Source organism: Panthera onca, chromosome A2 (assembly GCF_046562875.1).
Source record: "Panthera onca isolate mPanOnc1 chromosome A2, mPanOnc1 haplotype 2, whole genome shotgun sequence".
Taxonomy (NCBI): Eukaryota; Metazoa; Chordata; class Mammalia; order Carnivora; family Felidae; genus Panthera; species Panthera onca.
The window spans coordinates 25,161,542-25,187,707 of record NC_138340.1 but is presented as its reverse complement, the minus strand read 5'-3'; the positions used below and the strand labels follow the sequence as shown (position 1 = coordinate 25,187,707).

Sequence of the window (26,166 nt, the reverse complement as noted above, 5' to 3'; positions counted from 1 at the left end):
GGATGACCTTATTTACAGTTATTGGGGTCCTTGGCCTTTATCGACATACAGTGCTACAGGTAAGCTAATTATTGATTGTATATCAAGGCTATATGTTGTGCATTCGTCTCTCCTGGTGTGTGTTGTGATGTCCTAACCAGAAATTTATCCCAAACGAGATGATACATGTAAAGCATTTTGCATACTAGAAAATGTTTGGCAAGTAAGTCCAAGAGGTTATTTTTATTCCACAGTCTTCTGTTTATGTGCCAAGTTACGCTATGAGAAGCAGGCCTTGTGCTGGGCACAGTACTAACATTATTCTCTGCCTTTTACATATTAGGGAGCGGAGCCTTGTGGAGTGATGCCCTCATTCCTTTAAGGATTTGCAGCTCCAAATCTTTACACTTAGCTGCTAGACATGGATGAATAAGGTCTGTAGACAGAGCTGATGGGACAGGAGGGACAGACTCTCCAGCTATTGGAATGTTGCATTGATTAGGGGGCTTTCCTGTGACTCTGATTCATGCTGAGGCTTTTCTGTTGTACAATAAACACAGTTCTCATTGGGAATGCTCCTTCTGCCCTTGTCATCTCATTTGACTGTTATGAAGGTGGGGACAGGTAGCACTCAGGTGGCACTCAGGTGGCACTCAGGTGGCAGGTACTTTCACTGTTTAAGGTGGTGTTTGCTTCCCTGGACCCTCATTCTTCTCTGCTGCTTCCTCTCTGTGGTCATGCCTCAATTCCCTCATCTGTCAAATGGAGTTGATATTACTACCCACGATGTAGGATTGTTACAGTAATCAAGATGAAGTGCTTAATAGATAACGCACTGTCATTGCTCTTTAGTTACTCCTGCATTTTCCCATCTCCCGAGTTCCGAAGACACTCAGCAGAAGTGGACTCTCTTTTCCCCAACATTATAGCTTAAAATTTTGGCTTTCTATGGTCTGCATTTTAGGAAGGGCTGGACTCCTTTGTGGATTTTAAGAAGACATCTTATAAAGATGGTGACCCCTTCCTTCTTTGCACCCCCATTTATCTCAGGGATTGCGTGGATCGCACTATTACCTTAGGTGCATGGTGAACCCACAGGTGCTTGGACTGGGTGGGGGAGGATGTTGTGGAGAGTTGGTGCACGCAGGAGGCAGTTACTTGAAAGGGGATCTGTGGATCGGAGATGATGCTGCCTCTCACATGAGAGTAGTTGGTGTATGTGCTTGACCTTGGCCAGAGAAAGAGGAAATGTCAGGCATCAGCCGTCTGACAGCACCAGGAGCCCAACTGAAGGGAGTGGAAGGAAGACCCTGTGGTAGATCCAGACAAGCAACTGGAGGGTTCCAGGAAGGAAGCTTGGAGGGTGTTGCCTTTCCCTTGCCAAGTTTTCATCTCTTACGAATGTGGAAACATTATCAGGGTGGATCCATGAGAAAATGAGTCCTCTGACAAGTCCGTTAGTAAGCAGCTCCAGACTGTCATTATCTCCCTGGGTTTTGTAACCAGTTGTAGATGACAAGGACATTTTTCTGGGATGGTCAGGGGCCCGCAGGTGTGAACCAAACACTTGCCCCCAGTTCCCATAGCACTTTGGTCAGGGTCAGGGTTCTGTGACTCTTATTCCATCTAGTCTTAAGAGCAGGTGGTGGCTTGTCTGTCTCCCTCTGTGGATGGATGAACTTCTTGAGGGTGAGGACTAGCTAGGGGTGTGTGTGTGTGTATGTGCATGTGTGGGTCAGAGTCATCAGCTGTGTTTGTTTCCCATGTCTGCTATAACACATGACTGCAGACTTAGTGGTTTCAAACAACACACATTTATTGTTTTACAGTTCTAGAGGTCCAAAGTCTAAAATCAGCCTCAATGGGCTAACGTCAAGGTTTCAGTAAGACTGGCTCCTTCTGGAGGCTCTGGGGGAGAATCTGTTTCTTTGCCTTTTCTAGTTTCTAGAGGCTTCCTACTTTCCTTGGATTATAGTCCCTTCCCTGTGTCTCTACCCTCAGATTTCCTACTTCTGTTACGACCCTCCAGTCTCCCTGACCCTCCAGTCTCCCTCTTAGGGGCCCCCGGTGATTATGTCAGGCCCACCTGGATAGTCCAAGCTAATCTCCCTGCCTCAAGGATCCTTAACTTCATCACATCTGCAAAGTTCCTTTTGCCATGCAAGGTAACACATTCACAGGTTCTGGGAATTAGGATATGAGCATCTTTGGGGGGCCATTTTTTTAGCCTCCCACACAGACACATTCCCTGTAATGCTAGACTCACAAGCCTCAGCTCTACACTCACCAGCTTTGTGATGTTGGCAAGCTAGTTAGCATTTCTCACATCTTCTCATCTGATAATAGTATTTCTCCTTCTGAGACTTTGAATGATAGACGTGAAGGCTTAGAAGAGTGTGTGGCACATAGTAAGTACATTTTGAGTATTTGCAGTTATCACTGTTAGTCTCTTATTCTTAGTTAGCACTCAGAAAGTGTTTGGATACATGTTCCATTTTCCAGTTTGGCTGTTCTGACTATTGACGCTTAAGACCGAAAAGTCTTATCATTATATTCAACTAAATATATACATTATATTAAAAAAAAAAAAAAAAAAATATATATATATATATATATATATATATATATATTTTCATTTAAGAATCTCACTTTGAGTTTTAAGACACAAGATAAGTCTATAAGACTAATGCATCTTTTGTGAGGAAATAATTTTCTATTCCTTTGTAGAATGATACATAAGTAATGCTGAGGGTAGAAAGAGGTTAACGTAGCACCTAAATAATCCAATTGGCTACAGTTCAAGTCTTTTTTCACTTTGCTATTCCCTTGGTGGGGCTTTTGTCCTTATGTTCCCACCATGACTGCTCATCTCCTGCCCTCTTGCCCATGTTCCAGCAGGGGAGGATGGAGAAGGATGGGCCAGCACTAAAGCAGGGAAGCGAAGGTTTTCGGGAATCCTCAGTGGGTTTCTGTCTACATCTTTGACCAGAACTGAGGCATGTGTCCTTCCATAGCTTCAGGGAGGTCTCGGAAGGTGAGAATGTTTAACTGCAACATGTTGGATTCTGTTAGTAAGGACAAAAGGATGCATCAGCCATCTGTCGTGATTCCCTAGAGAAACTCTGGCCGGTGCAGTTCCCCAAGGAGATCTAAACAAAAATGGCTGTGTGTTTATTACAACATAGTTTGTAATGGCAACAAAGTGTGAACACCCTAGATATCCATCAGTGGGAAAATGCACAAATACACTGCTCTTATATCTATCCAATTAAGTATATAAAGCAGTTATGACCTGCATGTGTCAACATGGATGAATCTCAAACATATAAAATATCAAATAGAAAATTGCAGAAGGTAAAATAGAACATAGTATGATTCCACTACTATAAAGTTTACACGCAGAAACACTCTTGCTTACAGTTACCTAGTAAGGAAAAAATACTGATCAGGAGTGATCAGCATCATATTCAAAAGGGAGAAAGTAGGGAGGGATGTTTCCAGGGAGGCATGTACAGTGAGCATCAGTTGTTACCTGTGATCAGGGAAAGGTCCAGGTTTTGTGGGGCCTGCTGCATATATAATTGTGTGTGACAGGGTCCCCTTTAAGAGACCCCCTTTGACTTTACTGTAAATCTGCCTCAAACTGGCCTTTGCAGGAGTGTATGTGATATACCGAGAAGTCATTCCTAAAGTTATATGGGAAGCTCTGTGTAGATGGGTAATAATAGCATTCACAACCACAAGAGCTAACCTTTTTCAAACCCTTACCATAGACCAGGCACTGGGCTAAACATTTGGCAGGGATTTTTCACTGACACCTCACAACCAGTTTATGATACAGATGCCACTTATTAATCTCCTTTTGTGGCCAAGAAAGCAAAGACTCAGAGCAGTTAAGTCATTTGCCCAAGGCCACACAGCTAGTGCGTGGCAGAGTTGGGGTTCAAGCTCATGGAGCAGAACAGGACTTGTTCACTATGGATGAAATATACCACACGTAGTGATCTCTTCCTTGTTGTTTACGTGTATGTTGTTTCCTTCAATAAAGACTTGTTCTTTTTAATTAAATGGAGGAAAAGCAGTATGATCTGAAAATATTCCTTCCTATTGCATGGAGGTTATTTTTGGAATTAGTGTGTTATTTAGTAGTATTTCTCAAAGTAATTGATTTGATGAGTAGGCAAGCATGATTTGTGATAAGTTAAATGTCTTTGGTTAAAAGACTTGATTAGGGGCACCTGGGTGGCTCAGTCAGTTAAGCGTCCGACTCTTGATTTTGGCTCAGGTCACGATGTCATGGTTAGTGAGTTTGAGGTTTGAGCCCCGTGTCATTGTACTCTACACTGACAGGGCAGAGCCTGTTTGAGATCCTCTCCCTCTCAAAATAAATGAACTTTTTTTTTTTAAAGAGCGGTTCTCTTTAAAAGAAAAAGGACTTTGATTTTAAAAAAGCTCTTCGAAATCTTTGTACTTAATGTTGGCTGAGCTAATGCAAAGCACTAGTTGTAGAAAATCAAGAAGTCAGTCCTAAGGATTTCCTAATAATAAAGCTCGATGAGAATCCCTCCCCCCCCCCATATGGATGTACATCAAGTAATCATGAGGCCCCTGACCAACGTGCGTAACTGTATCCATGGGTCTGTTTCATGGTGTCTGCTAAGGATAGGACTCTGTTCTTGTGGGCATAAACACATGGACATAACTTCCTCTGGATCCTCAAATGGTCACTTCCCACAATGAAGAGAAAAAGATGAAGGCAAGTTGTGTTTGAATCGGCCGTTCCTTGAAACAGTGTGAGTTAAAAACCAAACCAAGAAAATCCACAGGCGTGGCTGCCCAGCTTTCTGCTGATATTCAGGAAAGACAACTTGAGGAAAGCCTGTAAGATCTCTGGGCCTCAGGGTGTGGCCTGAGGGCTTGGCTGTGGCTCCTCCAGTGGACAGCTAAGGCCACGAAGGAGCTTATGGCCCCACAGAGCCCTGGATGCGGTCTCTTCTCCAGGGAGCCCGCAGCAAGGAAAGCAGAGAAGTGAACCAGGGTCCAGCCAGTGTTGCTTTTGGCTGCAGGGAGGGAAAGAAAAAAAGCCAGGATGACAAGGAGAGAAGGAGCTAAGCCACCTTCCTGGTCACATTTAATGGGTATTAATGTTTGTAAATATTTGTAAATATTGAGTAGTACTGTTACCAAGTAACAGCCTTACCACATGATTGAATGGAGGGCCTCTTGTTTGATTTTACTGGTTTGGTTTTTTTCTTTTTTTTTTTTTTTTTTGTGCAGAGAATGTTTGGCCCCTTTTCTTTTGTGTGGTTCTATGGGTTGAATAAAGGGGAGGTTGTTTTTCAATTGTCTGTGTGCAGGAAGCCTTGGCTGACTGCAAAAATTTGGCACTGGAAATAGAGCAGCATTTTGTGATGTTACTGATTTGGCATTTGCATAAATAACTCAAGAGCCCTAAAAACCACACTCTACACCATACATTGTAGACTCAGGACATCGAAGGTAATTAAGTCTTGCTCTCCTCATTTTGCAAATGAGGAAACAGAGGCCAGAAGAGCTTGCATGCACCGTTGCTCACAACTGCATACAAGTTGTAAGGAGCATGACTTTTTGAAATGCTTTACAAGGTACAAGCATCCTCCAGGAATTCTAAGTTAGAGCATGGAGCCGCTGGAGTAGTGAAAACATAAAACCCTTTGGGTTTCCTTATAATTGCAAGAGGAGCGACAAGGCAGGGCAAGGCGGTGAGGGGTGCAGAGGGGACACTGGGATCATTTATCCCTTCTTCCCCATCTCTTGCTGGGGCTGCTCATTTTTCTACTGGGCTGTCCTTCTCTGTTGAGTAGGGCAAATGCGGATGTGGATGTGGAAAAAGCCCCTGCAAACAGCTCCTCTGAGTTCCTGTGACAACCTGCCCTGGGTAGGCTCTGTGCAGAGTCAGCCCTGTTTATGGAGAGGCTGCCAGACCCCACTCTTGCCCAGTCCTCCTTGCTCAGACAAGCCCGCTGCTAAGCTGTCGGGGGGCAGAATTTATTTTTGATGTCTCTTCCCACCCACCATGAGCTGCTCTTCCTCTTGATAGCGGCCCCTTCCAAGAAGCCAGTGCTCCCAGCCCCATCCCTGAGGCCAATTCTCTTCTGTTCCTTCTAGGGCAGAAATGACCAAACGTGGACCCTGCCCTGAAGGAACTCCCCACAGGGCATGTAGATGGACTGAACTGAGAGTTGGGGGGGCCGAAGGAGGAGTGGTGTTTCCTTAGGGAGGTCCTGGGTGTCAGGAAGCCTTCTCAGAAAGGGTGGCATGAGGCTGAGTCTCCAGAGGCTCAGCTGGTTAGAGAGAACTAAGCACTGCAGGCCTGGATGTTGTTGGTGTAGTTGGGGGGCATCCTTCTGTAGGGCTGCATGCATGATATAGGGGCTCTAGGGTCGGGATCCCAGGAAATAGGTCCAAGGGTAGGTCAGGTGGGGCGAATGTAGTGTTTAGTCTATTTAGCTATACTTTTTGTCTTGGATTTTATTTTCTAAGAGATAGAGAGCCTTTCAAAGATTTGAAATGGGATGCAGGGATGAAGAGGGAAAGACTGTATTTGAGATTTAACAGCTCCTTGGTGGTCACAGTGTGCAGGGGGAGCTAAGACAGGGGGATGGGTCAGGGAGGAAGGCTCTGAGCACAATGGGTGTAGAAATGGTGGTGGTGGTCTCTGCCGACTCCCTGGGGTCAGGGTGGGTGTGGGGAAGGTGGTGATACCATTCATCAAGAGTCTCTTCCTTAACTGGGGAGCCGCAGTTCCTAGATACACAGAATGGGGGTTAGAAACAATGACAAAGACAAAAGATGCTCCCACAGATCTGTTCCTAGAGGTACCGGTGCCCGTGTCCTCTCATTCAACACTCACCCAGTTCTTGCCCATTGCTAGGTCAGCTGATGAATTACTTCTAGTCATGTGTGGGAGTTAATGATTGGTAGGTATTAATATGTTACCCGGCCCTGGTAACCTATTTCCATTTTAAACAGATCCTCAATTCCCGAACTAAAGAGGTCCTCAGAGCTCTTAGGTCAGCCCTGAAAGCTTCATTATAATTTAATCAGAAAAACTTCAAATGTCCAATTTTAGCTTCAACTGATATTTTTTTAGGCTTCCCTCTAGTATAGTCTCAAATTGAGACCAGGTTGAAACAAGAAAATTCTATGCTAAGAAATTTTACTCTTATGCCCTCTAGTGGCAGACTCTTGAATGCCTCTTTTCAATTCTAACCACTCTGGGAGCACTGGATTCAAAAAATAATTATTGTGTGTCCCTTACGTACTAGAAGCCTCAAAGATCTTCATTGTCTCATCTTAGGACGGCCATTCTGTCTGTCCCTAAAAGATCAGCAAGGCATATGAAGTAAGTGAAAACATAATTATGTCTGGAAGATTTTATTTTTTAGCTTTTCACACTTCTCTTTGATACAGTGCATATCCTGAGCTATTGCAAACCGGGGGCTTGAGAACTGATGCTGTGTGCACCAGCCATATTTCTTGCTACACATCTTATTTTATTTTATTATCCTGGGTTCAGAAGAATGTGGGAAGCATGCTGTGTGTTATTACAGGCCTAATGGGAAAAATGTTAAAAGATTACCCAGGAATATTAGCAGTAGTATCTTGAGACAAGTAACATACATAATGCTGGGAAAATATGAACTCCTCCGAGGGTGGGGGGGTGAAATTAATGAGGCTGTTGAAGCCCTTTTCGCTTCCTGGCAAATAATTTTAGAGAAATATTCACATTTCCCGCAAAGTAGGCTCTTTGGAAAAACCAAACATGTTTATGAATGAACTTAAATTTTGTGTAAGTTATTTGAATGCCTGAGGTAAAGCTGGTCAGTGCCCAGCCCAGTGCCTGACACAACATCACTCCAGAAAATGTGCCTGCCAGCCTTCATTACTAGAGTTTGTATAGCTGTACTTTGCCTCCTTGCCATGTTTTTGTCTGGTTGTTGTTTTTGGTTTTACATTTTCACGTAGAAATTTTGCCTGAGCTTCATGTAGCATTGCACTGTTTACTCCGTAAAGCCTTGTGGTATTTTTAAAAATAGTGTCTGATAATCACAATAACTATGAAAATAACGTATGTTTATAATGTGTTTTATAATCTATTATGTGCTCTTATCTGTGATCACCCAGCCTTTTAATGAGATATGAGTATTATCATATCCAGATGAAGAAAGACCCTGAGGCTCCAGCAGGTGAAGCAACGTGTCCAACATCACATAGTTAATTACCAGCCTCTGGCCGGGGTCTTTTGCCCCCATTGCTGGTGATGTTTGTACTATGAGAGACAAAAACTTCTGTTCTCAGGAGGCTGATGTAAAACGTGAGTGTAGAGTGATGTTTTTGGTGAAAATGTGCAGAGATTATGATCCTCCTACCATATAGGCTTCTGTGAGCAGGTGTTATCACCACATTGATTTGGTGACTGAGCAGATGGTGGAGGTGGACCAGGCCACAGAAGACACTGAGCTTGACAGAGCGCCTGGCACTGAGCTGTTAATGCTACCTGTGCTGCATGATGAGGCCGGTGTCTTCTCCCCCTCGAGAACTGTGACTTTGCCAACTGTCTTTTACCTGGCTCCTCTCCAATGACTGGAGAGGGATGCCACAGAGGTGCAATACCGTTTTTCTTCTACCGTATGAGGCCAATTCTGTGTTCTTAGTCCATTGCATGTGTCTGAGACAGACAGGAGGGACTTGACAGTCATGTCATGATATTGATAGAGCAGGTGTTAGCCGAAAGGTTCTAGTCACAGATGCTGGAGGTCATACACACTTCGGTTTCTCCAGTGTGCCATACTCCCTACCACAGAGCCTCTGCACATGCTGTTCCCCTTGCCTGGGATGCCTTTGCCCCTATCAGATCTCACAGATCTCATACAAAGGTCTGCTTTTCTCTTAACACCTTAACTGTTGTACAAATATATGCTTAGTCTGAGTAAAATATCTATGTAACTCACACATGAGAAAACAAAAAGGATGAGGAAGAGAAGACTGGTTTTAAGAAATATTTAGGAGTGGGGCACCTGGCTGACTCAGTTGGTGAAGCATGCAACCCTCGATCTCGGGGTTGTGAGTTTGAGTCCCACGTTGGGTGAAGAGGTTACTTAAAAATAAAATCTTAAAAAAAAAAAAAAAGAAGTATGCAGGAAGATATATGTGTGTGTGTAGACATATGTACTCTCTGATATGTGTGTATATATACATGTGGGTATATATTTAGACATGCATGTACTTGTATATGTGTCTATATGCACGTGTACACATATATACATACATGAATGCATGTGTGTTTATGTGTGCGTGTGTATAGTCATGGGAAAATGTGGAGAAAAGAATCTTGGGATAAGACTGCAAACTTAGATATAAAACTGGTTAAGATCCTATAGGTAAATAACACTGTAACCTTTGGAATTATCTTTTATTTGTGACAGAAATTATTTGCAACTTACTAGTCTTTTACAAGTTAACATCCTGACTTTACAGAGTCTGGTCCGTAATAAAAAAAGAACAGTAAGTCAAACAAAATTACCTTCCCTGTAGGTAGGCTCAGGCTGTGGAAGACTTTGAAAAGACATGCTTTTTTTCCTAGTCTTGGATAGTCTTTTTAAAATGGCGTTTTATCTTGGGTGGCTAGCACAGTGCTGACACAGAGGAGAAACCAGTGACTATATGTTGGATGAATGGACACACGGGGACAAGGTTGGCTGTTCAGGCACACACGCGGCCTGCCATCCGTTAGGGGTTGAGCCTCTACCTTCTCACTGGAGGAGTTTGGGGCCAGAATGCCAGCTTCTGCGCAGACCTGGGGGAGGCTAGGGTAGTAGGGCAGTTACCCAAATAGGATTTGGGGCAATAAAAGGACATGTTAGAAATCCAGCAGTGAGAATAGGGTCTTAAGAATCAAGGAGAGCCCAGAGATCAGGACAAAGGAGGGAAATAAAGGAACTGGTACTTCTGGCATTACCTACAATATGCAATTCATTGCGGGAAGGCCTTAGTCCACATAGTCTATCCCAAGTTTACCCCTCACCTGGCCTGCTAGGTGGCATTATCATTCCTTTCCAGCTAAGGCCAGAGTGTCACACAAACAGCTGTGGAGTCAGGTGCACTTGGGTTTATATTCAGGCTCTGCTGCTCATGAGTCGTGTAGCCCTTAGCAAGTTACCGACCCTCTCAGTCTCAGTGTCCTTACCTATAGCATTGGAATGCAATCTGAGCAAATGCCAAAGCCTCTGATACTCCAGACTTTGGGTTTTGTTGCATTCAGAAGTTCGAAGTCCATTAGTCAACAATTAAAATAGTTCCACTCTTTACTTCTGTCTCTCAAAGAAGGTCCAAGGGGGATCCATTTCACACTCAAGAGCAGCCCTTTTTAGGGACTGCTGTCTCTCCTCCTCATCCCTTTCTGTCTCCAGGTCACCCTTGCCTTGCAGGCACCCTAAACCCTCTCCTCTGCTCCAGAAGACTTTTCCCTGCTCTCCCACCCCCTGGCATTCCCCTTTTTGTCCGTATCTCTGCTTCTCTGCCCTCTGAGGACTCACTTTGCATAATGAAGGGAAGAAAATGGCAGATGGAGCCAAGTCCTTCCTTAGCCAGTGGACAAGAGGGTGGGTAGCCTCAGCTTTTAAAGAGTTCTTGACCTGGATCCAGAAAGAAGAGCACCTTATAGTGTGGTCATGAGGACTAATTAGAAGTAGTATATGTCAAATTTCTGGCAGGTAGTGGACCTTGAGGAAATGGCAGCTCCTGGCATTGTTGCAGAAAAGGAGGCTCATTGGAGATGCTCACACAGCTGTGAAGTGATGAGCAGGGGTTGCAGCTCAGCCACGTTGGCTCTGTCAGAGTGAGCACCATGCCAGGTGAGTTAGAACTCACCCAGGAGGTCAGGGTTATTCCTCGGGAATGGGGCGGGGATGGTGCGAGAGCTGGAGCCAGAGGTCAGAAGGGCCCCAGCTGTCGGGAGCACTCTGGCAGGAAGCCAGACAAGCCGTGTTCTGGTGTTAAGTGGTGTGTGAGGGTCTGGTCCCGAGTTTCCAAGATTCCGGAGCGGGACATCAGAAATGGCTGGGTTTGATCCAGGATCGGCCTGTCTTCTTGGCCACCGAGATCTTGCTGTCCCTGTGTGCAGACCCATAGGGATTTTCTGGGAGGAGGCAGACAACTTTGACTCGGGGTGTCTCTCTGTGAAGTTTGGAGTCTGGTCAAGAGGGTAGCCTTTTGGAATGGAAATTGGGTGGTGCTGTGGGCCACGTGCACACACTTGGTCAAGTTCCCCAAGTTGCTTGGATTCTCTGATGCAGAACTCACACGGAGCATTCAGAGGGCCATCATTTTTAATGTTGATGTATTTAAATTTTGAGTGGGGTGGGGAGGGAGAGAGAGAATGAGAGTGTGTACCAGCAGGGGAAGGGCAGAGAGAGAGAGGGAGAGAGAAAATCCCGAGCAGGCCCTGCTGTGTCAGCACAGAGCACAGTACAGCCCTCAAACTCATGAACTGTGAGATCATGACCCGAGCCCAAATCAAGAGTCGGACACTTAACCAACACAGCCACCCAGGTGCCCCTCACAGGACCATTTTTTAGGTGACATTCATTAGGTGAGCATTTTCTTGCTCCAGCAGGAAAAACCTAAGTGAGGAGGGAATAAAATGCTCTATGACCTTTCTCTCAGCTCTTCTCCTTTTAGGAAAGAAATCCTTTTTGTTGGCAGTTCAAATTCATGTTTTCAAAAAAACAACCACAGAAGGTATTTGAGACTTGCCTGGAGGCAGAGGAAGCGGAGCCCTCCCAGAGAGGTGGAGGAGGGGGCGCTGCTGAGGATTTCTAATGCTGGCCAGCAGAGGACACCCTTCACTCACATTCGGTGCTCTCTTTCTCCTTGGCAGTGTTCCTATGGAGGCTGGAATCCAGCTCTCTCCTGGAAAGGTCAGTCCTGGAAGATATCCACTTCCAGCTATTTCTAATTTAACTCTGAGTCCTCAAGGCGTGGACTTTTCCCTTTAGAGCTGCAGTGTCGGTGCCGTTATTTGCGCAGCACCATCTGCTGTTGTCTGAGCATCCAAAAGTCAGAAGAGAGAGATGCATTCTCCAAGGTTCTTAGAGCACGTGTTCAGACAGAAACAGGCCGGATGGGCACAGAGTGTTACATAAACACCAATTAATAACTACTTGGCTCCAGATGAGCCCTGCATGTCAGACTCGTGATCTTCAGACCTCTGCAGTCCAGGCCTTCCTCCCATTGGTACAAAAATGAAAGAGACGACTGAAAGAAAACTGGAGCATTCACTGGCCAGTCCTAGGAGCGAACCACACTGGGACATGCAGGGCACTGTGCTTCCCATGGGGACATTTTAATTCCTTCCAGTGGATTCTTTGTTTTCCTCCAATATACTTTTAGTCTCGCGGATGCTATTAATAATAATGCTAGGTAACACCGTGTTCTTACTGTTTGCTGGGCACTGTGGTAAGTGCTCTTACGAGCATCTGCTTATTGAGCCCTCTCCAAATATTAAGAGGCAAGGGAAGTTCTGGGGCTTCTGAGGCTTTGTGAGGGTCAGACACTTGCTGAGGGTCGCTTAGCTGCTGAGGGAGGATCCGGATTTGATCCTGCACAGGTGTTGCCCAGACCTGCCCATCATCCATTTGTTGAGTCCTAATTACATGCTGGACAGTGTGGTGCAGACACAAGATACAATGCCTCTCTGGCTAATTTTAGTTTTGAATGTGTTTTTTGATCATTTGAAACCTGAAAGAAAGAAAGTGAGAAGGAAAGAAAGAGGCCAGCCCTCAGGGAGTATATATCAGAAAGTGAAGGTCCAAGGGGTCCTGCGTTCCTTGGAAGGTCCCTTCCTTAGAGGCCACCAGGAGGGAGGTCATAGGGATTGGGGCAGTTCAGTGGGTCTGGCTCCATTTCCTCTTTCCCTTCAGTTTGAGCAACTCTATTTCCACCAGCTTTATGTCTCGGGTTTTGAGTATGATCAGGTTTGACACATGGGTTCTGCAGCTGAAAAGAACAAAGCAAACCTTCAGTGTCATGGCTCGCAGCTAAGGGCATGCCTGGAGCAGTATCCACTCACGTCCCCTGGGTCCCTTCATCTTCCACCGGCTTTTTCCCTCCCGCCTCCCTGCTGTGCCGCACACTTCCTTCCCTGGCTCCTGCTCTAAGCTTCTGTGTTGCCAAGAGAACAAACCTTGGAGTCAGAGCTCAGCTCCCAGACCTGCTAGCACACTGGGTGCTCTCCTTGTGCCCAGGGTCCTCATCTGTGGATGGGATGTTAACAGAATCTGCCCATCAAGCTGTTGTGTGGATTATACGAGATGACGGCACACCCGTATAAACATTGCCCGGCCCCGAGTAAGAATTCACCATCCCGGGGCACTTCTGCCTCTACTTCTTTCTTGTCCACTCACTTCTCCCCAGACTTGGCCAGCTGACTGCCACCCCCACTACTGCCCCCAAACAGCCACCCCAGGTGGTCAGCCATCCCCAGACAGCCAGTCCTGCCTCCTGGTTCCCGAATGGACCTCCACTTTCTGAGTCAACACCCCAGAGGAAGCTTGGGTCTTGTTGGCCATTCTTGCAAATGAGCGACCTCAGAGAGAGGCTGCCTGGTGGGAAGGGGTTTGCACAGGTCTCAGAATTCGGGTTATAGACACAGCCAGAAAGGGGGACCTTTGACTTCCTGGTTGCTCCCCAAGCTTTAGGGGATTCTAGAAAGTTGGTGGCTAAATTATCAGGGGAGGTAGAAGGGGATAGGTCCACTGTTATTTTCTGTGACCCTGTTCCTGAGAGAAGAGATTTCCCTCAGGGAAAGGACAATAAAAAGGAACAAAACACTGATACACGCAGCACCACAGATGAATCTCAAGGCACTATGCCCAGTGAAAAAGACGTAAAAGCCTACTTACCGTATGATCCCACTTACATGACATTTTGGAAAAGGCAAAATATAGGAACAGAAAACAGATCAATGGTTGCTAGGAGCTGGGGTGGGGAGGAGGGTATGACTACCAAGGAGCAACACGAGGGGACTTTTTCCTGGTGATAGAAGAGCTCTGTGTTTTCATTGTGGTCATACACCAACGAGTGTCAGAATCCACATCTGCACATCAAAAAGTGAATTTGTATGTAAAAATGTTTTTTAGAAAATGAGTTAATAAAACAAAATCCAGGCTGCCAGGCAGAAACACAGAATACACTGTCATCACTCTGCAGCCGGTTGGTCTTGCCCCGATTTTACAGATGTGGAAACTGAGGCTCAGGACCCTGAGAAATGGTGGAGAGACTTCTTTCTCTTCCCTTCTGTCTCTCTGCCTCAGCCCCTCGTGCGCTGGGTGCTGCTCTGGGAGCTGAGGATCAGTCCACCCCTACAGAACTCACTTTCTAGAATAAGTAAGTCTAAGAGTGGTGTGGGAGGAAGGGTCAGGGTCCTGTGGGGCCAGAGCAGTGTCAGGGAAGAAGGCCTTGAGGAAGTGACGTTGAGCCGAGGTGAGGCCTGGCACAGAGATGTCTTGACGGGGGGGGGGTGAGCTGTGGCCAGTGGTTGGCAGTAAGCAAAGGAGAATTCATTCTGAGGGCACTGGGAAGTCTTTGCAGTTTGAAGCAGGGCTGATCCCAGATTAGCCGTCTCCAAAGAGCAAGCCTACTCCACACCCTGCACTTCCTGCCTTGCTGTGGGAACCTTAGAGTTGGGGTGGGGGGAGGATGCCTCTAGTTTGTAGGTGTCTTTTACATTTAATCCACTCTGCTGGTGATTCATGCATCGCTCACAGACTCCAGCGCCCAAATGCAATCTGTTAATAAATTGTGTCTGGCAGAACCCCAGGGGCATTTGTAACTGCACAGTACTCAATGGCTGATGCTCCTTGGGAAATCAGAAATAACTTTCTACCCCTTGCCTTTATTTCCCGTTTGCTGGCCCGTATCGCCATCTGGGGTTACCTGGTCATTCACTTAATTGTTAAGGGTCCCCACTCTTCCCCCCCTGCTTGATAGCAAGGTGTCAACCAGTATCTGGTACCTCAGGACACTCAGGTGATGTTTGTCACATGAACAAGGGGAGGCACCAGGCTGGAGGAAAGCAGTTGTTCTCAGCTCTGTGTCATCCCCTGTACATACTCCTCCTCTTAGGACCTCGGTTTCCCTGTCTGCCTTTACAAAGTAGCTGGTCCTGAGCTCTTGCTGCCCATCCTGTATGTCTGGGGGCTAGTTGAGGTGCAGAGACCTGGTCCAGGGCTCCCAGGAACAGTGGCTACATCACATCATCAGAGGACAGTATCCTGCTGTGAGGCACATGCTGTTTTGGCTGTCCCACAATCAAGGACGTACCAGAGCAATGGTACTTTTCTGGGCGCATGTGTATTTAAATTTAAATTCAGGTATTTGTATTAGAAGATTTCCTTATGTTTCTTTGTTTTTCTTTGGGAGCATTCATAGGCCAGAGCTGAAAAAATTACCATCCTTTGCTCCAAAAGAAATATAATCTCCCATAACATTTTGGATTTCCAGGATTAGAAGGGTGAACTAATGTTGCTTTTGCTGATAGCAGGTGAAGGGGGAGTAATGGGTCACTACGGGGCCACCAAGGAGTCTTGAAGGATCGGTTTCCATGTGGAAGACCAAACTCACCTTCTGTGTTTTCTCTTCTTACTAATCCAAAATATTATCCTTTCCTCTGTGGCCGCTTGGTGTTTTGAAATCTATACAAGTCTAGGGGAAGATCATTCGTTTGGTTATAGTTCAATGTTGGTAGTTAAAAGTGAACTTCATAAAACAGAAAATGGAAAATACACAAAAGGATTGTAAAAAAAAGTTCTACCACTATTAATATTATAGTGCTTTCCTTATTTTTTTATCATCTGAGTTTATTCACTGTGTAACTTTATACCATATTTTACAATGTACTATTTTGATCTGATCATTTCCTTATGACATTGGCAAATTAGAAATCACAGCTAAGGGGCTCATCTCCTCCATCCCTGCCCTGTAACATACCCACCCACCTGCCTCTCATGTGTCTGTTCCCTCGCTGACCGTCCATCCCTTGTGGATTGAGGGCCTCCTCTGCGAGGAACAGGGTTAGGTTCTAGTAAGCAGTAATCAGTGAGGCTGGCAGGATCCCTGCTCAGAGGGAGGTATTATTATATAGTAGGACTGGAGCATAATCAACCCAGAGGAAGATAGCCAATCATGGGTCCCGTGGGGAATACATGTGGGGCTGCAGACTGCCTGTGCAGTGGTGGCCGAGTCTCTGGGGCTGTCCTGCACTGATGGAGCCTCTCCACATTGGAGCGGTGGTTTGAACGCTGGATTTAGAGTTTCCCTATGGAAAAGGCATCCAGCCGGTGCTCAGGACTGTGGGGCCCTTCTGTATGGGGTTCACGTGTGTATAGGTCAGTTGTTGAATTGGGATAGTCAGTCTGAGAAGGAGATGTTGAACCTGACCTGGCTCACTGCGATGCAGATGGGACAGTGCTGCAGTTGCAGTGTTCTCTGATGCTGGAAATTAGGGGCTTATATGTGGCATCCCAGGCCACTATTGGAGGCAGAGGGAGATTTTCAGAGGGGTTTCCTAGAAGCCTTATGACCACAGCAAAGTCTGAAAGGGTATACGTCAAACCAGGGGTGACCAACTCTACATGTGACAGGGACCAAGCAGGAACCTAAATCCAGTGGCCAGGGCAGTGCAAGGGTCAGAGTAGGGAGAGGCAGGGACCCCAAGAGCCCACACCCACCTGAAAGGGGCATCTGTCACCCAACCCCCGCTGATCATTGTCATATGTGAGAACGTGGGCCTTCCATGACATTCAGCTGAAGCTAGATACCTGATTTCCAAATGAATTCCTCTAGCTTTTTAAATGTTGGAAGTTACCTTAAAAAGGGGGGGGGAGTCATCCTGTGGGTTGTACAAAATATATTAGCAGTCTGCCTGCTTATGACTTGCACCCAAAATTTAACTTTGAGGTTAAATTATGATTTTTATTGTTTACTTGTTACATTTTTATTTTGTGTGCTTTTATAATGAGTGTACAATATTATTGTAAGCAGGGGGAAAAAAGGAAAACATCTTTATAACTCAAAGGGCTACTTACCTTTGAATTGTTGTTTATGTTATCTGGACAGGTGGGGGACGATCTGGTTGTCTAGATTGTGGGGATGGCTGTTGGAGCATGGGTTCAGAGAGGAGGAAAGAAGACCCATATCTAAGAGGTCCCAGAGGCTGTTGACTGAGGTAGCAGGTGGGAGCCTGCGTGCCTTTATATGCAGGGCACCATCCTCTGTGTACCGTATACACTCATTCCATCTTCCATTTCTTGTCATTCATTCATTCACTAGATATATACTGAGCACCTGCAGGTGTTGAGCACTATTCTACCCCCAGGGTACAGCAGTGAATAAAGTGGGCAAAAATCCCCACCCTTGTAGGATTTGAGTGAGGGAAACCAACAAGAAATGATAACAGGTAGGTCTGGTGGTGATAAACACCATAGGAAACAGGTAGGAGTAGGGAGAGCCAAGCTGGGGAGGGCTGCAGTTTCCAATAGGGTGGTCTGGGAGAGTCCTGCTGAGAAGAGACCTGAAGGAGGTGTTTTACCCCATTATACATGTATTGCTCGCTATGTCAAGGAACTGTGTTGGGCACTGTGGAGGGTCTCCTGGGAACATTCCCATTTTGTCATTTACTTACTTCCTTTTACAAACTTAGAAACAAACTTAGTTTTTTGGTTGCATGTCACAGAAATACAGTGTACACATGCTTAAATTTAAAAAAAAGGGGGGGGGCTCACTTATTCGGTGAATTCAGTGATAGTTCTGCCTTTTGGCATGGCTAGATCCAGGTGGCTAATCTATGTCACCAGGAGTCCATCACTCACTATCTCTCGCTCTTTCTCCAAATTAGCGTACTTCTCAGATGGGCTCTCTGACCAAGATGCTCTGCACAATTCCAAGTTTCCACCCCATCGGCTCAAATATTGCACTAGAGGACTACATCTCTTTTTCTTTAACTCCAGCAAAAGTCTCATTCTTCCAGGCCAGGTCCCATGCCCATATTGGGAGGGTTGGCCCTTCCTGAATCACAGGGCTTAACAGCTGGGGAGGGGGTCCCTCAACAGAAGATCAGGGTGCCATTGGCAAAAGAAGGGAGACTAAATGCTGGGCAGTAAGATATAGCAAACATCCATCCTGGTAACACTTGCCAGGGCTGAAAAGAGCCTGCAAACAGGGATACCGTCAAGGGTCCCAGTCTATCACCAATAGACCATGCAACCTTGAGCCAGCTCTTAGTTTTCTAGTGTCTAAATGAGGGTGGTAGACTAGCTGGTTCTCTGAGGATCCTTCCAGATCCTTCAATCTGTTTGAGTTTTAGGCACATTAGTGGATAGCAGACACTATTTCATTAAATTACTGAGTTTGAAACAATACAGGATTATGGATCCTGGTGAAACACATGGATAGTTTTTCCCCCCACAACAGCTCTTTTGATGAATTGCTGAGAAAGCTGGGGGTGGGGGACATAAGACTCACCCCCGCTTGATTTGTGCCATTTCCTAGTTGCAGCCACCTACAGCTTTGGCCATCTGTATGCAAGGAAGCTTTGTAAACTTTTTAGTCTGGTGATGGGAAATGAACTCTTTGCCACAAAATTTCATGCTCCAAAGGCCAGAATGGCGCATTATGGAAGATTTACCCTGGCTTCACCTCCCAGCATGAACTTGTGAGCAGGCCATGCTTTAAACAACACACGACTATCAACAGCTGTGGGGAAAACCAGCTGTGGGGATGTCAGCGTGAGTTTCCAAGACACCGATTAGATGTCTCGGTCCAGAATTCTGTCTTAATGGTTGTGTCTCATCTCTACAGTAGACAAATACCAGTGTATTTCCCTGGGAAGATAAGGAGAGATGACAGGGATTGCTTCTTGGTGACTGTGCTAGTGTTACTTACCCTTTATGTTCATGAGACGTCTGCAGGGTCAGTGTCTGTGCTGCATGGTGGGGGATGTGGCCATTACTCATCTCGAAGCTAGGAGCTATGTACCACCCTTCCATAGGAAGTATTGGATATGTGAGTGTTGGGCTGGGCAATACAGTGTGGGGGATAAGAGCCCTAGGCCCCAACTGATTTGGTTCAAAGCCCAGCAGCATTGCTGCTTCCTGGCTATGTGACCTGGGGCAAGTTACTCGAGCTCTCTGTGCCTCTGTTCCCCCATCTGTAAAGCTGGACAATAATAGCACCTACTCCTAGAGTCTTGTCATGATTAAATAGGAGAACATGTGTCAGGCTCTTGTCAGCCAGAATAACTGATGTTGGTGGTGCAGGTGTCATTCCCATGCAGTCATAGACAACAGGAGACAGAGGGGTATCATAGTTATAATGGCTAACACATGTGGTTATTACATGACAGGCCCATTATGCTATGTGACAGACACTTTTCTAAACTCTTCTAAGTACGTTAACTCAGCTAGGTAATGTGATCATATATGTTAACTCAGGTGGGTACTGTCATTGTCGTTGCCACTTTACTGATGAGGGAACTGAAACACAAAGAGTTAAGTAACTTGCCCAAAGTCACACAGCCAGTGAGGGGTGGATGTGGGATTTGAACCCAGGCAACTGGCTCTCGAGTCCTTGTTCTGACCACAATGCTTTACAGTCTCACTAAAATAATAAGAGCTACACAGAGTTTCCTGTAGGTCAGGAATTGTTTTAAGCACTTTCTATAAATTGGCTCATTTAACCCTCCCAACCAAACCTCTGAGTGGTTGCTATTTTTCTCCCCATTTTATAGACGAGGAAGTCAAAGCACCCATAAAGAGCAGTTCACATCCTGATTAGCTGGGTGATTTAAGACAGGGAAGCTGACCTCGCTGAGCCTTAGGGTTGCCGTGGGGAACGGGTGACTGATGACCAGCACTGCATGCAGATCTGGCATGGAACAGACCTTCTCTGGAGAGTGGCTGTTTAACTGTAAGTGAGAGGGCCTTGCTTCCAGACCCCAGCTCTACTCCTTGTCTTGAGCGCTCCTGGTGGCTGAAATAGAGCCAAGAGTTCTTTGAAGGATGTGGCTTCTTGGAGGGAGAGGCCTTTGAAGAGATGTCTCTACCCCCAGCTAGGTCCTCTGTACCCCAAGCTAGGCACTAGGGCATAGTTTGGCCCCACCATGGTTCCTGTGTCTGGCCTTGAAGGTGACAATTCTGCCCCCTCCCTCCAGAAGGCAAAGGCAAAGAGACTGAACCTGTCCCAGCCACTTGGGGGCAAACTGCCTCCTAGGTCTGGGTCTTGGTTTGCTTAGCTGCAAAATGGAGTGAGTGTGGGATGGAAGCATACCGTTAAAAGCACCAAATCCAGAAAATTCCATATTTTCACAATGTGGAATAAGCAAGTCTTCTTTGCCTGTGTTTTGCATAATGAACATGTAGAACTTTGCAAGGCACTTTTCCAGTAGCTAGTCCCTAGTATTGGCTGTTTGAGCTGAGCCTCGTTCCTCCCTCTGAAATAACACTGAAAGCTATATCCTCGTCACTATGTTCGCAGTTTATTTTGTCAAATTAATTTTTGTAAAGGTGAAGTTCTGGGTCATTTTAATATTCTTGGAAAATGCTGCCAACTTAACCTGTGGAAACATATCAATTTATACATTCACAGTTGTGAAGCAAAATGTCTGTTTCTCCACATTCTTGCCCACAATGGGGTGTTATCCTAGAAAAATCACCAATTTGAAAGGCAAACATACTCTTATTTAAATTTCCATTTTGCTAGTTACTAAGGAGGGTGAACACTTTTCATTTCTTTATTGACTGGGTTTCTTCTTTTGTAAGCTAACTGTGTTATTACAAAGCATTTCAGCTTTTTTTTTAAAGCTATTCTTTTTTTATTATAAAATTAATGTATGCATACCATAAAAGTTCAGACAGTGTATAAATGTGTCACATAGTAAGTGCACGTTCCTTGGATCAGTCCTAACCCTGAGAAATCACCACTGCCAACAGGGTTGACATTATTCAGAATTTTCTAGAAAATTTGAGTGCCATCCTTTGGCCTTAAAGATTTCTGAAGGTTCATACATGGATTCAGTATCTTAAAAGGTGTTTTTCTCCTTGGCATTTTTGTTGAATACAGTTAGTAGGCTTATTTTGATAAATTAATCTTTTCAGAGAAGCTGTGTTGCCCAGAGGGAAGATTACTGGATTTAGGGACCCCACCGACCACCATCATGTCTCCTACCGTTCAGCAGTGTGAGTGTGGACTACGCTGTCTGCTGGCCTTATTCGGCCTTGAGTCAGCGCCTCTGTGCTGTGGACAGGAGTGCTTTTTGTTTGGAATATCAGGCTGCTGTGGTGTAAAGGCAGTAGCGAGAGGTAGAGGGCCCCTGATGTTTTCCAGCACCAGCACCACTGAATTGGGGATAATAGTTAATAATAGCCAGCATTTACTCTGTATATCCTTTATATACTTGGGTTTACTTATATCTCACAACTATTCTATAAAATGTAAAAGCTAACATTATCCTGGCTTTTCATATTCTAAAACTTGGGTTCCTAGAGGCCAAACCATTTGCTTAGCATCCCTAGGTAGCCAGTGCCAGAGCCAGAACTCAGACTCAGCCCTGCCAGGTGTGGAGGCCCCTGGAGAGGTTAACTACCCACGCTTCAGTTCTGGACAGCCTCTTCATGAACCCCATCTCCCTCTTGGCCTTTATATGTATTGTCTGGTCCGAATGCAAGCAGGGACCTGGGGAACCCCCGACTGGTTCTCAGTCTTATAAAGACTTGAGCAAGTTGGGGAGGAAGTAAAAGGATGAGTTTCTACTGGACTGCATCCTGCATCAGGGCTCCCGAGAGTGGGGAGAGCATCTCTGCCTGGGCGACAGTGGGCAGTTGCCATGGTGACAGCTATGGCAACGCTGATGCAAGTACGGGCCCTGTTCCCACTGGAGCCCAGCTGGCGAGCTGGGAGCCCAGCTGCCCAGGAGGATGGTTGGGGGCTTGCTCTGTCCTATGCAATGGGACCACGTTTGATAGAAATATTTGATAAATAGCACATAACTGACCCACACGGTTCATTTTTCCTGTCTCCAATTTATGACTTTTGTGGATTAGGTGGCCAGAAAATCCCGCAGACAATTTAGCAGGACTCAGGGACCAAGAGCAGGCATCTTGGAATTGGGCTGTCTCTGGCTCTGACTTTCAGTAGCCATGGAGCATTTCCAAGTCTAACCTCTCAGAACCTTCTTCCGTTATGGCCCTTATTTTCAGGGCCCCCATGAAAATTAAATGAATTAATCCACATAATAAGGACAGCACTAATAGTATTATTTTCATTATTGTTAAAATAATAATATTACCCTGTCTTACTCAGAATTTCTCTTACTCTGAGTAATTGTCTTGCTCAGAATTACTCTCTTACCTAGAATTTGGGGGGTGGCTTGCTGTTTGTCATAGTGATGAAATAATCTCAGTTTGAATGGTGCCCTTGGCATTACCTTTCCTTTTTCTCCACATATGCTACAAGCCTGACGTGGTCCCACCCCCACCACCATATTTCACTGACGGTTTGGGAATAAACATGTTTTTATGTGTGGCCCCAGTCACTGCCAAAAACAGCATTTATGGTGCTTCTAATTACCTTGGAGACTGTGGTAGGTCCTGTATCAGAAAGTCAATAAACTGCTTTAAGCAATGCTGGCTAATTTAAGAATTTTTGGTGTTTTTAACTGAGTTAGAATCAGTTTTTAGAGATCCCATTTCTGAATCCTGAGTTTTAGGATTGCGATTTTCATTGTGGAGGTGTTGGGCCACCTACATACTGATTTATTAGCTTCCGATCAATGTATTATTGAATAAAGTGTGAAGACTGTCTTCTGCCCCACCCTGAGCAAAAAAAAAAAATCTGTGAGGGTGTCTGTAAATATAATTTTTGAGTTAGAGCTTTTCAGGATTTGAAAAACATGAGTTTATCTGCTTCCTCTTTGTGTCTGATTGGCATACAGTTTGATAGAACAATACCAAAGACTTCTTACTTTCTTTTTAAGACAAAAATTGGAAAGGGAGTTCAGGGTGGCTTTTAAAAAAATGCCTTCTAAGGGCTGTTTATTTGATTCAAATCACTTTAAAAACAGAAAACTCAGCCATTAAAATTTTTTAACTAAATTCATACTTTTATCAAAGTAACATGCACACGGTAAAAACATACCAATGAATCTACATGGATTTTTATTTGTAGATGTAGAAGACCAACACATAATACACATAATAATCTTTGATGATGAGGATGATGAGGATGATGATGATGATGATGATGATTTTAAGGTCCAGTTGCACTTTATGTAAAGAGAAACTAACCAGTAACACTGGCTCTGGGCCTAGTACATAGTAAGCAATTCAATTTCCATCTTCTTTTCTTGGTTGTTACTGCTTCTGCAATGGTTTTAACATCTGTCTCTCTGTTCTCTGGAGCCAGACCACCTGGGTTTGAATCCTGGCTCTGCCACCTATTAGCTGTGTGGTTTTGGGTAAGTCACTTAACTTCTCTGAGCTTCAGTTTCCTCATCTGTAAAGTGGGAATAATAAAAGTACTTACTTATAAAATTGTTCTGAGGGTTAAATGAGTTAATATTTATTAAGCACTCAGAATAGTGTCTGGCACATGATAAGCATTTATTACTTTTTTTAAGTAAACCCTTAAAAACATGACCTCCATGACAGAGAGATTGAGGATTCTCTTGGTCGATAAGTAAAAGCTCATTGGTGCTGGTAAATTGTGAGGGCCATGACCTAATCCCACATCTGTGGAGTTGAGGGGCCAGAGGCTGTCATCAGTGGAGAGCTTCAGTTTTTTGTTTCAGATAAGGCTGGGGGAGTGCCTGTCAGTGGTGGCTCATGGGAAGGTTGGGTACGTACAGGGAGTCCTGTTTAGAAAAACACACATTCGGGAAAGAACAGGCTCTCCCCAGGCAAAACTTTAGAAAAACAACAATCTGCTGCTCCTTGATTAAAGGGTAGAAAACTAATTATCCTTTCCGGAGGGACATGAGGCTGCTCTCTGCTGGACTGTGACCTGGAGGTGCAGGATGTGGATTTCCTTAGGATGTAATGAGGCCTTTCCCATTGAAAATGTGCCATAATTCAGATGGATGCAGGTGGGGAGAGGGAGAATGATCCCCTTGCTTTTCAAAGTGACCCCTAAATGCTTTTGAAACATCATCTGCAGGTCAGCACTTTGAGAACATGAAAAAAATAATTTTCCTAAATTGGATTTCCAAAAGACCTCTGTTACAAAACATCCCTTTAAAAATATTCTGTAATTTCTGCTAATTACACCAGCTTACAATTAGCTTGAACATTGAAATTTGGTGTTGCCAGTGAGAAGCCATTCAATCCACTGACGATACAGATATGAATGTCAATGAGAAGAGTAACTGGAAAACACATTATTCTCATGCTGAATAAATACCAAGTAGCATGAATTCTAGTTTCTTTAGCAAGGGAAGGGAAGGTGAACATTGCATCTTGGGATAATTTGTGTGTGCATTTCCTCAATGTCTTCCATACCATCCTGTTAGGCATGCAAAGTTCCTGTTGACCTGTACTGTTTGGCTAGAGATGTCAAGAAAGTTCAAAAAAGTCTTGCAAATATTTATTGAGCATCTGTCATGTGCCAGGTGCCCAAAGGGAGGAATAAAACAGTAAAAAGACAGATGAAGTTCCTGTCCTTGGGGAGCTCATATTCTAATGACTTCAGTAGACTGGCCAATCCCTAAGATCCTTGTCAACTTAGTTTTTCTACAGACATTGCTCTTAGGTAATCTTTAGACAAGCCCCTTTCAGCTCTGTCCCCAACTCCACTCACTTCATCGTGTCAAGTCACCAGGGACACCTGCTTTGCCGAATTCAGTGGGCATTTCTCTCTCCCCTACTTGGTGATGTAGTTGAGCACTGCCTCCCTGAAACTCTTTCTTCCCTGGCTTCTTGAATACTCCTCTCTCTCTTCCCTCACCAAGGTGGGGCTTCTTCTCAGTCTAAAGGCTGATGCTTCTCGAATATACTCTCCAGTTTCTTATATCCAACCGCTCACTACAATCTCCATTTGGAGATCCATACCAATTCAGATGATCTGTCTGCCCTTGACTTTTGTTTCCCAATCTGCTCCTCCCAAAGGTCTTCTCCCTCCTCCCACTACCAAAGGCACTTCCTCACCATCTCCCTCCTCTCTGTCTTGCCCCTACAGCTGTCCTCTCTACACAGCATTGAGAACAGTCCTTTTAATACATAGATCGTGTTTCTTCTCTGCTCAAAATCTTCCCGTGGCCTCCCATATCACTCAGACTAAAATCTGGAAAACTTGCAGTAGTCTGTAAGACCCTTACCTGATTTCTGCTCTTAAACTTCCCCGAGCCTCAGTTTCTAACTGGAAAATGGACCTGGTGAGACAGACTTCATAGGGTTGTTATGAGGAGTACATTAACAGTTTCTTTACAGTGCTTTGCGTACTAGCTGGCTCACACGGACAGCTTAATAAATATTAGCTCTAAGTATTTGCTGAGTGTCTGCTGAGTGCCGGGCATCATTGTAGGCATAAAGGATGCTGCAGAGTAAAACATAGTTTTCTGTTCTCTCAGAGCTTACTTTAGGAGGTGATCAACTCTATGGAGAAAAACAAGGCAGAGTAAGGGATAAGGGATGGTAGGAATAGCTGCTATTTGACTGTTTGACCTGGACTCATTGGTTTGTGACTTGGATTTGGTTTCAAGTCAGAAAGTGAGGCTCAAGGAAGTTCCTTAAAAGTTGCCCAAGATCACCTGGTAAACTTGGGCTTAAACCAGATTCTTGGAGACTGCACATCCCATGCTATGACCACCCTGCGTGTCTGCTGTCTCTCTTCAGTGGATTTACTTTGTTCTAGAAAGATTTACAGTGGCTGCCCAACACATGGAAATGTGAATGGGCAACCTGTGGCCCACCCTGGACTTGAAATACGTGAATGGACAAGAGCACTGGTGTCATGATGGGATGGTGTCTCTCAGGGTGTTTGGGTTTAAGTTTCCTGGGGCAGCTACTGCATTTTGTAGGTACTTTCTTCTGGATGAGACAGCATGGGAACTATAGTGCGGTTGGTAAGATGAGAATCATATATAATCCAAAATGCACTTAA

At 45.0% G+C, this 26,166-nt stretch overlaps 1 protein-coding gene across 5 annotated transcripts in view; it reads left to right on the top strand.

Annotated features, from left to right (window-relative positions):
* Positions 1 to 26,166, top strand: part of ARHGEF3 (Rho guanine nucleotide exchange factor 3) — a 303,954-nt gene that overhangs the window by 58,602 nt on the left and 219,186 nt on the right. Inside the window, exon 1 of one of the 5 annotated variants that reach the window (XM_078442941.2) lies at positions 11,924 to 11,939. The exons of the other annotated variants lie outside the window; for them this stretch is intronic. The gene's annotated coding sequence lies outside the window, so the exon portion shown is untranslated. Of the gene's footprint in view, positions 1 to 11,923; positions 11,940 to 26,166 lie in introns of those variants that run through there. 5 annotated transcript variants of the gene reach the window in all.